Below are 14,266 nucleotides of genomic sequence, written 5' to 3'. Positions count from 1 at the left end.
TATTGACTAAAAGATTATATACGCCTTGGCGACAAGCTTGTCTATTCTCATTGCAAGTTGGATGCATAGTTTATTGATATTGTGAGGAGAGATCATATAATTATCTACTCAAGGTGCTTTAACCCTTTCACTGAAGAAGCAGCCAAATGTACAGGTACCCTTCCTATTGGCTGTGGTTCTTTGATGTTAGCCTCCAGTAAACGTTACGTTTTAAAAAAAAAGTTTTAAGTCTATTCTTTTTGCTAAATATTAACTGTACATCTACCAAAATTATACTTTTTCTAGCTTTCCGTTGTTAAATAGTGGCATACTAAGCTTTCTTTTGTTGTCTTTCTTTTTCTACTAGCTTTTTTGCCTTTTTTCTTTTTGTGTTTTGTGTAATGAGTGCACATGTGTGTTACCTGACCCTCTGATATAATAATTTATGAATAACCTCAGTAAGGCTGCCCTAGCTTTGTAGCCCTCAATGGTTGCTGTGGGCAGCCTCAACTCTCTCCATTTTTCCTGTAATATATATTTTTTGTATCATATAAATTAACGGAGGGTACAAATAAAGTTTTTAAGTTATAAAATATATCTTCAAAGTCTCTCGATTAAAACTTGAGCTAAAATGTCTAACTTGCTCTTGAACCGCACTCTTGCAATCCTGAACACTTTTATTTCTTTTTATCGTTATGATTTATTGACTATTTCTTTTTTCAAATATACATTTTCATTCATGTATTTGTTCATCTCATGCCAAGGAACTTTTGATGAAAGCTTTTGGCCAGATATCCAACTTCAAATATGTAATTTGCGGCGCGAAGAGCATCTAAAATTTGTACACAGTATCATTTTAGTCCCGAAATCGAACGCACAGAAATCATGTTCGTTGTGTTTTCTTTTGTGTCAAGCTCCTCCATATATTTTTAGTAAAAAGTTGGAAATAAAGCGCCAGAAAGATACAGCTTGATCACCGCTTGCGCCAAAATGTGTTGAAATTTCCAATATTCTATTTGATGCGGCATCTGAGTATTTTTGGGGAAAGACAATATTATTTCATATCACTTCTTTTCTCAAATTCTTAATATAAGTCTGAAATTTTCATGGAGGTGAAATATGTAAACATTTTTTGTGACTCTCATATACTTCCCAAGGTTTTCACTGTTTCTTTTCTTTTTCGTTTCTTTTTTTCAAATGCAACTTCAATTTTATTCATCTCGGAGAAAAAATTACACCTGAAATGACCTTCTTTAACCTTCGGGATTGATATTTGCATACAAAAGAGCGCGACTAAGAAAATGAATTCCAAGGCTATAACGCCTTCGTCAGTAATTGGCTGGTGTTTGTATAATCCATATTCATGTGTAGCTGTTGAATGCCGTCAAACCGAACAGGTCGTGGACGGGTGAGGACGTGTTACTGTTTAGGGAAAGTTTAACCAAGGGCGTGCTTAAAATCCGAATGGCCTGAAGCTAAGGATATAACTAAACATTATTTCAACCGATGGTAAGTTTTGTTTTAATTTAATTCTAGTAAATGCAAGCGAAACAATGAACCAAAATTTCTGGATTCGTACGCTTTCTTTCAGTACTTTCAACTTGGTCTTCGACTAAGTGTTATTCTCAACAAGAACGTAGTTCACATTTTTCGTAGTTAAGAACCAACGAAACTCAATTCTCCAGTTAGAAATAATGCTTTGTCATTGATATTTTGAGAGAAATTGTTTCGTAGTTTCCAAATAACTTGGGTAAAAGCTGATGACCCGTTTGAAAATCAAGTTGACCGCAGCCACGTGCGTTTGATTTTTGAAGTTCATATACTTTAGTAGGCGAAGAGGAATCATGACATAGCGTTTCAAAATTGTTCAAATTAAATTTTTTTGGTTACTGCTAACTTCGTTTGGTAAAATTTCCGCACAGCCCCATACTACATTATGCATTCAGTTCTTGGATAGAGAAAACAATGACAAAAACAATAGATTGCCATTGGGAAAACAGATTTGTTTTACAATAAAATGGGGCAGTGCGGAAATTTTACCCTTCGTTTTTAGACCTTTTAAGCCTAAATTTTATTCTGCACTAGGTTGTAAACTTAAAGTTTGTAATTTAGCCAACCGATCTGATGAGAGCTTTGCTCATTTTTGTTTACAGGAAAAGCAAGATTAGGAAGAAGACAAGAAAAAAAAGGAACCCAGGAACACAAACTGGAATCACTCAGTAAAGATAAGAATTTATAAATAATATTGTTGTAGTAATTTTTCAGTTGTACTTATACTGCAGATTTACTGAAAGGTCAAGTCTGAGATGATCAGCTGTTTAATTTGTTTTTCAATTTGTATTATTTCTTTATACAAACTGCACAGTAGAAATTAAATTTTGCATGACTTAGGTTTCTCAAGCACTGACCTTTAAGTAAGCTGCACTGATTAGTATCACTGTCGAGTCTCTACGACTATAATAGTTAAGTAGTTATGGTGGATTTTTTAAGGAGGCACTGAGAGACGGTTCAAGAAACTCTGAATATTAAGAACAACAAAGATTTCTATGGTGAACTGCAAACAGCGACGACTAAAAAGCCATTCATGAAAAATGTTTTGGCCTTTATTAGCACTAATACCTACAATGACGAAAAAAAAATGATTCAGGGACGCTTTGTGAACAGATACTTTGGCCTGCATTACCCAAGCAACAATTTACTATTACCCAATGCTCCTTCATTTGGAAAACAAGGATTCTTTAACGGGGATAATTCGGAAACGTTTTTTTTAACATAATTGCCAGTGCCACCTTAAAAGATTCACTTAGTTTTCTTACAATTTATCCGTCTTGCATTGGACAAGAGAACAATGGCAACTTAAAAACTTAAAATGGGATAAAACTGTCAAATTTATTTTCACTGTCGTAAAGGACAACTTACCGGAAAACTAAAACGATTTGGTTACGCTACATCAAGAATGCATGACCGCTGTACAAAACGACTAACTTTTTTGAACAAATCATTATACAACCCAACCTCAACAAGACGAACAAAACTGTTGTTTACAAAGCATTTGAAAATGTATACCTTGAATCTGTTTTCTTATTATTTACAATGATGACTGAACAATACAAAATAATTACTTTCGAAATCTAGAGCAGCAAAACTGTATGTAACCTACAATCAACAACATTTAGTGATCGACGTTTAAGACAAGGATGAGACTGGCAGAAACCTAAACACAAGACTGACTGGACAAAAAAAAAACGACGAAAAATCTGAATATGAACGAACAACCACATTAGCACTTTGCTCTTTGTTTACAACCTACAACATCGTCTACAATTTATATACAAAAACAACTGACTTGCTATAAGCTGTTTCCTTAGCTAAACAGATGCCATTAAATATACGGGCACCTTCCAACTGTTTATAAACCATCAACGAACGAACTTCACAGACAGATCGAAATTGACCAATCACATTTGACGAACGCAATTCCACACGATCGACTGATACTCCCAAGTTAAATGATAAAATTTATTTGATCTTTTTGTAAAATGTTTTAGGAAAGTCCATTTGCCAACGTCCTCTTGTCCTTTTGCAAGTTTTAGTTAATAAAACCTATGACTGGGTCAGAGAACTCTGAGAAATTTTCTCAAAACTGTTTTGTCTACAGTTATGCAGACCACAAAATTGTCAATTTAAGATCGAAGACATTTTGATTTGTTATGCAAAGTTAATAACTGAAGAACACAAAAAAACTTCAATTTGACTTGGAAGTACTAGATCTCAAGATCCGACAGTTTTTTTTTATTTTTTAAGGACTCCAGTGAACTACGCATCAAACCTGTAATAATTTTATCTTTCATTTCACAATAACCTCGTTAGTCGTGACACCTTTAAGAAAAAAAATTTGTCTATCTCATTCAACCCGAACAATAAAAATTAGAATTCGTGTTCAGCTCAGGTGTTCTTGAGAAAGTTTCAAGCAAATGAAAAGTGATTCTCTAATTAAGTTTGGCTTTGAAATTAACGGCAGGCTTGAAAGTTCAGAGAATCCAGTGATCTGTTTCAAAGCAGCACTTTCTTCACAGAGCTTCTTAAGTTTTTCTCTCGCATTTTGCTATGAAAATTAGCTACATAATCCCGTTTTTGTAACGCACTGTATGTTTTCTTTCACTTATGGTGAAGAAACTGAAGAATTCCTAAATTGTTAGAAAATTTTGGTTTGTATAACCTGTAACAAAATTTTGTTTCTTTGTTGTTTCTCATTGAATGTATTTCTCATTGCTCACGAAACGAGTGAAGGTAGATTCATATTCTTTGAGCCAGTCATTAATAGTTTTTTTGTCGTATTTGTAATGTAGACGGACTTTTCCCAGCCTTTGATGTAACACATGAATGTAAGAAATTTTGGAGAATTTAATCTGAATTTCATAATTTATCGGTGAAAAATAGAACTTGGCTAAATTCGTGTTTCAATAATTAAGAAAAGATAAGTGAACATTATGTGAAGTTGCGTTATCAAAAAGAAAACAGGATGATCTTGGCTTAGTAATTCAATTTGGCGAGAAGTATTGATCAGTTGCAGCTTTAAGTATATCTAACAAAACAATCCATGGCTGGGAAAGGTCATGTAGTTATGTTTATATATTTACATCTTGTGCAAAAACTTTCGAAAACCAAAATTCTGAAGCGAGAGAATTGCTTCAAAAATTTTTAATTCATCAGGATGTAAGCTAAAAATCTAGTAAATTTTACAAGGAATTTGGACGAGAGTCTGTTCAGAAATGGTTTCTTGAAAAAATTTGGCACGAAGAATTTAAGGGAAGCCATTTTGAATTTTTTGGTCAAAAATTTGTCAAGGGAAACTCTGTGCAAATTCAACCACATTTTCCCGCCAAAAAACTTAGTTTATATACGAACAAATTTTGTTTCACACATTTATAATAATTTAATTGAAATTCTATCAACTAATTAAAGAATATTTAGGAGAAGAGATTTGTAAGACAAAAAACTTTAAATTATATTCATTGAATGAAATAAAGAAGTGAACAACATTGCTATGTTTATTGACTTTTATTCATAATATAAATATATGGCATGAGCGAAAGATGAACTTTTATTACGATAACACTGGAAAATATTAAAAAAAAAACGGCGCATGCGTATTTTTGAGCACCGTATTTTTCCTAAGTTTTTTGGCGGGAAAATTTGCCACATATGAACAGATGTTACTTACAAAGCCTATAAATAATTTTTTTGAAGAAATGAGGCGCATGCGTATTTTCAGCGGTTTTTAGGCAGGAATATTAAAAATTTGAACAGGTGTTACTAAGGAAAAGCGGGAGGAGAACATTTTCATTTTAAATTCGTCCTGAAGCAGGCTATTAATTAAATAAATACAGGGGTAAGTTTCTAAAGAACCTGTGGTGCTGCGTCGGTGGGAGAGTATAGCAGGGTAAAACGTCAGATTTGAAACTCTTTACGGTGGCTAATATACCTTATCAACACGTTGATAATACTGAATTACCCTATCAATTAAATTAATTCGTTCGAAAAACTGTAAAAAAAGAAAAAAGAGTCGAATTCCCTGAACTAAGCAAAGCAATTTTTGAAACTTACGCGAAAACTCTCCAAATGAAATCTAGTCAGTTTTTTTTTTCACGAATTATTTTAAGTCGTCTTCTCTAATGGACTTGTTTGCAAGAAATTCTTTGAAAACGAAAGCGTCAATCTACTGTAATCTCTTTCGAATAATCTCACTTGAAAGATAATCTAGTAACCTTGGTGTTCCAACTCTGCTGTGAACTTGTTTCCCGCTGGAGTGATTGTTTTTCGATCATGCGCTTCGAGTCTTGACAGACTTCGAGCTGCGAGAAAAGAACAGAAAAATATTACTCTTGGCTTTCGAAAGTGATACTTCAAATCAAAAATAATTAAATGAAAGCTTTGTGTGGATGCAAATTAAACAACATAGTCAACAAACAAATAAAATAATTCGCAAAGATTGCCATTTCTTTTGGACATACATTACAGTTCATAACGATAGTCTACAAATAATTTCTAATACGCTGTTCTGTAACTTCACTGTTCGTCTGCCGTTTTCGCTTATCCTTTCAAAAACAGCGAATTGGAGTGGCGAGAACTTTTCAACTGGTGCTCTTACACCTTATTTCAAATTTGGGAAAGTTTACTTCACTAAACGTAAATTTACAAACATTCCTCTACGTTAACATGACAATATTGCATTACACATCTTACTATGATTACTCCGTGATTTATTCGTTTGTCTTATCTATTTCTTACAAGCCGAAGTTTTCCAAGAACTTGAAAAATAAAATTTAAATTGTTGTCAACCAGAAAATGTGAAAATTTAAAACTGAGTTCAGCAAGATTTTCGTGCAACCACCTTCTTTGATAAAAGAACAAACAGAACGAAAACGATAGTTTACCTTTGGGACTGAGGCTTTATTCTAGACTAGTATAGGTTTAAACAGAAATCTTTCCAAATCCTTCATTTGATAAAATCACCGAAAAAAACACGAACTTTAAATTATCACTAGCACTCGGTATCAATCCTTCCTCGAGTTCTTTCGCAAACCAAATCATTTTCAGTTTTCTTTTTACCTACTTTTTTTTTTTTCAGTAAAACCTCGTAAGCCACATCTCGCTTTCCAATCAGTGGCCCAATTAGTCAATTTCATTTTCGTAATTTATGTGTTAACAATCCAGTATGCACGTCCAGAATGCAAAAACTTCTGCAATGTTTTTCCCAGCTGAGCATATTTCAAAATGTTAAAGCAAAAAAGCTCATTCAAAAAATAACGATGAAGTCCATGCGGCCAGAAAATTTTTACATTTTTTTTTTGGCGAATTTGCTGCATAAGCCCTAGGTGCGCAAGAAAACCTTCACCAAGGAAAACAATCCGCAAAAAATAACTTCGGTCAAATGAAAAACGTCGCATTAACACTCACCGATATATTCATCAGCGAATCATTAACAATACAGCCCTCTACTTCAAAACTTAGAAAATTTTTCTTTAACTCAAAATATACGTTTCTTTCCTCACTAATTTTCTGTTGCTTGAACAGATAATCGTAGTAGATGAGTTCCATGCAGCACAAATTTCAGCCACTTTCAGCCGCAAACATTTGTTTCCCCGAAGGAAAAAAGGTAAAATTTCCGCACAGCCTCATACCACATCATACATTCAGTTCTTGGATAGAGAAAACAATGACAAAAACAATACATTACCATTGGGAAAACAGATTTGTTATACAATAGTATGGGGCTGTACGAAAATTTTACCGGAAAAAACAACCCAAGTCGCATGACACACACCACGCACTTAAGTGTTAGTTTGGATAATATTGATTACCTCACCGTTGGAAAAAGTCCATCCTGAATGTCACCTTTTCTTCTCAACAAATTGCGTGATTTTCTATTCATATCCAGTTTATCGCCACCATGTTCTTGCGTGCTTTTGCCTGTAGGAGGACAGGATGATTGTCACATGATGGAGTTATTTGTGGAAAAAGTTGTCTACATTTTTCACAACGGAAGACACTGTGGTTCAATGGACTGGACTAGACTCTGTGTCGAGAGATCCAGATTCAAACCCAAGCAGTATGAAGTGATCTTGGACAAGACACTAAAATCTATATTGACTTACTCCACCCAAGAGTTTTAAGGAGTATCAACGAAGTCCCTTGGAAAACTAACAAAATACTGGAAAGGTCTGGCTTCCCATCCACGGGAAAATCGGCCTAATCCGGTCGCTTCATGCCGAGTTCGCCCCTAGATACGGCCGTATAGCACACAGACTTAACCCTTTAACTCCCAAGATCTAATTGTTAATTCTCTCCTCTAGCTGTTACACATTTCCTTGTAAATCAGTTGCTGCCCTGCCTTTCGGTGTCGATAAAGATCTGAGCTACGAGAATCATTTTCTTAATTTATAAACTCAATGAAACTTTGTGATGAATAACGCTTCATTCATTCTAAGACGAGCTATCACAGAACCAACTACGGTAAGCCCTCCCCTCTTGCTTCAAAAAAAAGACAATTTACGTTATCAACTCAGTTGATAATACTAAATTACTCTATTAAGGGAAATTCCAAGAACAAACTTTGACCAGTTATGTACCTTTTCAGTATCTACATCCACATCTTGAACCTTCTCGGTCATTTCATCTCCACGTGCTAAGAGGCGGATAAAAATCCAACAATGAGTTGTTTTCAGCCGCAAATGAAATATTTTCTTAGGCAAATATTCTTCAAAACGCTATGTTCCCATCCAGCACCGAAGCCTCTAAGCGGGAGACCTCCTCGCTGAAGAAAAAGACAAAACCACGCTAAATTTTTAGTTGTTCGCCATGCTCGTTCAGCATTGAAAGAACTTGAATAAATAAATGCTTATTTCACATGAATATTCTTAGCTTCCAGTCTTTTGAAATGCAAATTAAGCAAAGAAATGGTGTTTTCACTTCCAAGAAAAAAATATTTCAGTTTAGAAAAACCCACACAGTGGTCCCACAATGCGCATGCGCGAGAAGATCAATTTTCCGAAAAACTCTGGTTTTGGTATTTTGACGTTGCTCTAAACACATTTGGATCAGGTGCAGTAAAGCAAAGCCAAAGTTGTCACAAGGGCCAACCCAAAGCTGGGAAAGGTTGGTGGGGAGGGGGGAGGGGGGAGGGGGGCTTTCCAAAATTCCACTGATAGCGTTGGTGCAAACCATGATTTCTCTCTTATATTTTTGTCCAGATACAATGAATACCGAATAATGTATGCAATTGTATGGCTGACAAACTTATGGTAAATATATATAAGATGGAAGGTACAGTAATGCAGACTCTTAAATATAAACTTGAATACTTAGAAATGAAACCTGTCCTAACCCACACAAAAAACACCACCACTACCACTAGAGGGAGAAGAGGGCTTGTAAAAGAGGGAGCTTATGACAAACTCAATGCTCTGGCCAAGGGGCTTAATAGAGAGGGGCTTAATAAAGAGGGGTTTAATAAAGAGGGGCTTACCTCTTTACACCCTAACATCAGCATGCATATTCTCCATACTATTCTTAATATATTTCTCATGGCAATGACAAGGGGAATTTAGTTAAAAATCAGGAGCTGTTCAAGTTTGCAATCATTTCCTTGATTCTCACAAGCCTTTATGTTGGATGTAGTAGTGATCCCTCAGTGAGAAATTAGATGTTAGTCACCCTCAGGGATTAAGGGGTTACAAGAGAGGGGCTTATTTCAATCAAAAAAGAGACTTATTAGAGTTGTGTGCTTAGTAGAGAAGGGGGCTAAATAGAGGGTGGGGCCTATTAGAGAGGGGGTTCATCAGAAAGGGGTGCACAGTTAGGCAGGGGGGTGTTAGATAACTGGGCTTATTAAACAGAGGGACCTATCACAGAGATGTGCTTCATAGAGAGGGAAATTCAAGAAAGGGGCACTGGAAACAGAGGACAGATAATATAGAAGGCTGGTTACCTGGGCATGCTTGAAAAGAGTAGGGCTCATCAGAGTGGGGTGCTCAATGAAAGGGGCTTTATTTGAGCAGGGTGCTAAAGAGTGTGGGGAACGTATTGAGGAAGGGGCTCATAGAAGAGGGGCACTTTTTACAAAGGGGGCTTAGTAGACTTGAAGTTCTAAACGGGGGAGATTACAGGGGTGGAGGGCTTATCAGAAACTCTAAGTTCAGAAGAAGCTTAGAAGAGAAGGGGTGTATATTAGAAACTTGAAGTTCTAGAGAAGGGAATTAAAGGGAACTTGATGTTCAGATGTGGAACTTATCAGAGAAAAGAGCCTCATAGAGTGGGAGGCTTCAAGAGAGGATAGAAATGTTAAGTTCTTGATCATTTTTAACCCTTTAACTCCCAGATGTTATTAGCAGTCAACTCCTCTTTATAATATCCATCATTATCCAGTTAAAACAGGCAGTGTGAATACATACATCCTATTAGACATTTTGGCGTGTAGTATTGCTGAGTATTTTTACAAGTTGTGCATTATTTTGATGAGCCTGTAAGGCTTGTCAAAATAAAAACAATGAGTAAGAATACTCAGCAAAACTATATGCCAAAATGTTTAATAATTTAAATTTTAATTGGATACTAAACTAATTAAATTTCTCTTAAGGCAAGAAAAGCAAAGCAGATAGAGAAGCATAGCATGCATAGCCGACTGGTTAAACAGGTTTTTTTTACAGTACAATATAGCCACCTGTCCAAATAACCATACAATATTGCAGGATATTTGAACTCTCTTTGCACATTATTTGTACTCTATTTTGCGCAGTTAGATAGCGATGAAATGTATCAGCTAGAAGTTTTATGTTATCTAACATCAAATTCTAGTAACTCATTTACCAGAAAATTTTTAGATGCTAGAGAGGAGAATTAACAATCAGATCTTTGAAGTTAACCCTTTAACTCCCAAGATCTCATTGGCAATTCTCTTTTATTTACTGTCTGTTATACAGTTCTTGTGATGTTAGTTTTGAGAATTTGGTATTGGATCAAATAATAAACCCCCAATTAATATTTTTCTTTATTCTCATCACTTAATATCTGGTTGATATTGTATTGATGTTGTAAGGAGAAATGCTGTCTTGGTCATTCATGGGAGTTATAGGGTTGAAAGATTGACAGCCTTAAAAAAACTGTTGCTGATTACCCTAAATATTATTTAATACAAACTCCAACATGCTCTTATTGGAAACAACAGAATAAAACTAACTAAGCTTAACCAATATCCATAATAACCAGATAAAAAACAATTTATCATCAACTATCCAAGTATGGTGAAAATATTGACCACACACTAACACAGCCATGACGAATCCATCAAAGCATTAGCTGGATAATATTGCAATTTTGTTTTCACATAGATCAACATTCCAAGTGGCACATTTGTGCATGCGAGTGTTGAATTCAACTATTGCAACCATACTTATTTCAAATATTGTGATTCAAATTAAACTGAAAACATAATTTTTATGTAACATGTAAAAACAAAGTTGGTGGATAAAACACAAAAAACTGATAATCCATGATATAAGTCGTGCCAAAACATCACACATATGAGTTTGAAATTTTATATTGCCACCTAGTTACAGACAGAAGTAATAAGCTGGATATGAAAATTATATCAACAATAAAATCATCATTCACCTTTTTGTAGAGATAAACCATGGCAGAACTCCCTGACTGGGCTTTCTTTCCTTTATCCCTCTCTATAAATGCATCAGACACAATATTCCTGAAAAAAAAAAGAAAAAAAAAGGATGTTAAAAAGTGTCCTTATATTGCTGAGAGAAATTTGTTTTTGGTCACTCCTGAGACTGTAAAAATTCATTCATAGCCAGCCTAAGGGATGGGAGCTTGTTTGTTGTTAATTGCTTGCTTGTGCAAATGCAAGTCAAGTGATTTATAATGCTGATGCTTATCACATTTTCCTTAGCAATAAACCATCAAGAGGCAATGCTCAGCTCTTAAAAGAATCATTGTGTGTCTGAGAGCTCTGGTGTCCACCATCAAGCAAACCTAAGACAGACCATTAAGCATCTAATTTCTCCTTACAATATGCCCCCTAAATCAAACATCAATGTCATGAGAATAAAGGAGGCTTGTGGCATCTTGGCTGTTTAACTAGGTGCTTAGTGACAAACTTCCTGCATACTGCTAGGATAGGAAATGACTAAAACTAAAAGAAATAACATTCTGGAAATAGGGATAGTCTATTTGATGTTTGAAATTTCCTCTAGGTGCCAGATGGATCATCTAATGTAATATTAAAACAGTTCTCACAATCATAATCAAAATAAAGCTCTTTTTTTGCTGGTTTTTTTGCTGGAGTCCCAATGAAAACAGTAAAGGTAAACAGTTGAGTCTGTACACAAAGAGAGGGGGCATTGGGATTTTCTCTTTAACGGTTTTGGGTATTTTTTAGATTGAATTTGTGGCTTTTGTGCCCAAAAAACTTCACTATTTTGGTTTTGATGTTCATTGCACTTTGCAGATTTCATCAAAGAACTTACTAAAAGGTTTCAGATTTAATATCCAATGCGGTTTTTGGTTTTTCCTATCTAGGTTCCAGTTTGTTATTCTCTTCAATCCAAGCAGCAATTATGCACCTCTTCTGATTTCACATAGCAATGAAATGCAAATGTTATTGAGAGGAATGTGTGACAAACCAAATGTCACCAAAAAAAATAACTTCTTGCAGGTAAAATAAGGTAATTAAGTAGGTGTCAATATTGTTTTAAATGTTAGTGGTTATGTGAACATGTTACAAGAAAATTTTGCTTGCTTTAATTTTGTCAAAATTGGTGCGTCAAATAAGAAACATTTTTAGTGCATGGTGTCTTTTGACATGAAACTCACAGTGTTCACAAATTTCTGAGAATGTCTATCATTCAATAACTTCAATTTTCACAAGACCAAACTTCTCACCTCAAGAAATGGTTCCTCCTCTAATGGCATGGGATGTAGAGTTGACCTGATTATTTATTAACCAAAAAATATCAAAGAAATTGATTCTGAAAAAACTTTTCTCGAGGCAGCCTTAAAAAGGAAAACATTTCGACATATTTAAAAGGAGATAAAAGTTTTAAAATGGAAAACATTTCAAAATTTTTAAAGGGAGATAAGAGTTTTGTTTCCAACATTGTGACATATATTTTCTTTCTTTTGACACTCATTCAGTTCTCATTGTTTACAGGTTTCTTAAACTTTAGCAAGGGATACATGTGTTAACTTTATAATTCAAAGAGCACATATCACATGCAAACAGCACATGCAAATTTTTTTCAAAGGAAATAACATCTAGGCTCATGGTGATGTTAAATCCAGTTTCCTTCCTTTCTATTATGTGTAAAGATAGTTGGCTTGAGTTAATCCTGGTAAACTATACCTGTTTGCACCAAAAATTATTCAATGTTTCCAGTGATACTCCTTTATCAAAAAATGCAAAGTTACAAAAAAGTTATCAATGAGGAATACAATTCCCTATTCTTACTTAATTTGTACTTGAGACATATTTTTCCATCTGCGATTTGTTCTTGCCTCCTGACATCTGAAACACTCAGTTTCCCTGATTGAAGAATAGATTTGCTGTTAGTGTGGAACTGCTGGTGTGAAATGTGATCAGCCAACCCCTTAATTCACATCTCTCGTCATTTGTGTTCACACACAAACATTCTTTTTTACAGAATACTTAATGTTTACCTGGTGTACCCACTACCTAGCTCTCTTAAGGGACCAAGACAGAATTTCTCTGTACAATATCGATACAATATCAAGCAGACAAATGATGAGAATATAGAAAATTATCAATTAGGGGATTATTAGTTGATCCAAGACCAAATTCTCCAAATTAACATCATGAGAATTTGTATAGCAGACAGTAAGGAGAATTACTACTGAGATGTTGGGAGTGGAAGGGTTAGTTAATGTCACAGCAACTTGAATAAATTGAAGAGGAACAAAATTCCATTCAGATGATCACACATTTAGCCAAAAGCTTTGGCAATGGAAGAAAGGGCAGCAAAAATCTAAACATATTACTGTCATCTCTCTAAGACACCTTCACAACTTTCTGGAACATCTCTGGAAACTTTTTGACATCTTGGGATAACCTTTCCAGGGACAGACTTAAAATGGAACCAGTGCATGAGGTCAAGGGAAAACCTTACACCACCTCATTCCTCTAGGATCGTTAGTTTTTTTTATTATTCATTTAGTAAAATGTAGTATTTGAAATGGATTTTAAAGCATGGTTGTCACAGGTGAGTTTAGTTCCACCCTCACAATAATATATCACATTTGAACCTTCTCCATTCAGATCCAGCAAAGAAGTTTCATCCTCTTCATTCACCATCCTTTTCCAACCTTCAACCCCCACTCCCACGGACTTGGGCACTTCAGACAACGTTTCCTGAGGTGTCGACTTAAAAAAATCTACTCTTCACATTGCGGAATTCAATTTTCAAGGGATGCTTGGGAAAAAATTGGGGGGCGGAGAAACAGGGGGAGGGACAGGGACAGAGAATGGATGAAAATAGATCGTTGTATCTTCTATGTCTCTTGATACATCGCTTCGAAGAATTCAACATTTCCCGAGTATCTGACCATAAACAATTGGTGAAAGTAAGATATACGAATGGTAAAATTAAATTCCGCTATCAAATTAAAAAACCTATGCTCAAGTATAGTAAAGTTTTGTAACCTACCAAAATGCACAAGGTTCGAATTCACCAGCCACCATAAGATCAACAAGGTTTTGGTC

At 35.1% G+C, this 14,266-nt stretch overlaps 1 long non-coding RNA gene across 2 annotated transcripts; it reads right to left on the bottom strand.

Annotated features, from left to right (window-relative positions):
- Positions 1-5,149: 5,149 nt before the first annotated feature.
- On the bottom strand, positions 5,150-11,171 carry LOC136284272 (uncharacterized). 2 transcript variants are annotated; one of them, XR_010719106.1, is made up of 4 exons: positions 11,152-11,171; positions 8,112-8,296; positions 7,344-7,452; positions 5,150-5,834 (listed from the first exon to the last, which is right to left on the bottom strand). It is a non-coding gene; the product is annotated as an uncharacterized lncRNA (long non-coding RNA). The 2 variants fall into 2 exon arrangements; XR_010719105.1 differs by having other exon boundaries at positions 7,349-7,452.
- Between the last annotated feature and the right edge of the window lie 3,095 nt (positions 11,172-14,266).

This window comes from Pocillopora verrucosa, chromosome 11 (assembly GCF_036669915.1).
Source record: "Pocillopora verrucosa isolate sample1 chromosome 11, ASM3666991v2, whole genome shotgun sequence".
Taxonomy (NCBI): Eukaryota; Metazoa; Cnidaria; class Anthozoa; order Scleractinia; family Pocilloporidae; genus Pocillopora; species Pocillopora verrucosa.
The sequence above is the reverse complement of the archived record's forward strand: the minus strand, read 5'-3'. Positions and strand labels throughout refer to the sequence as shown.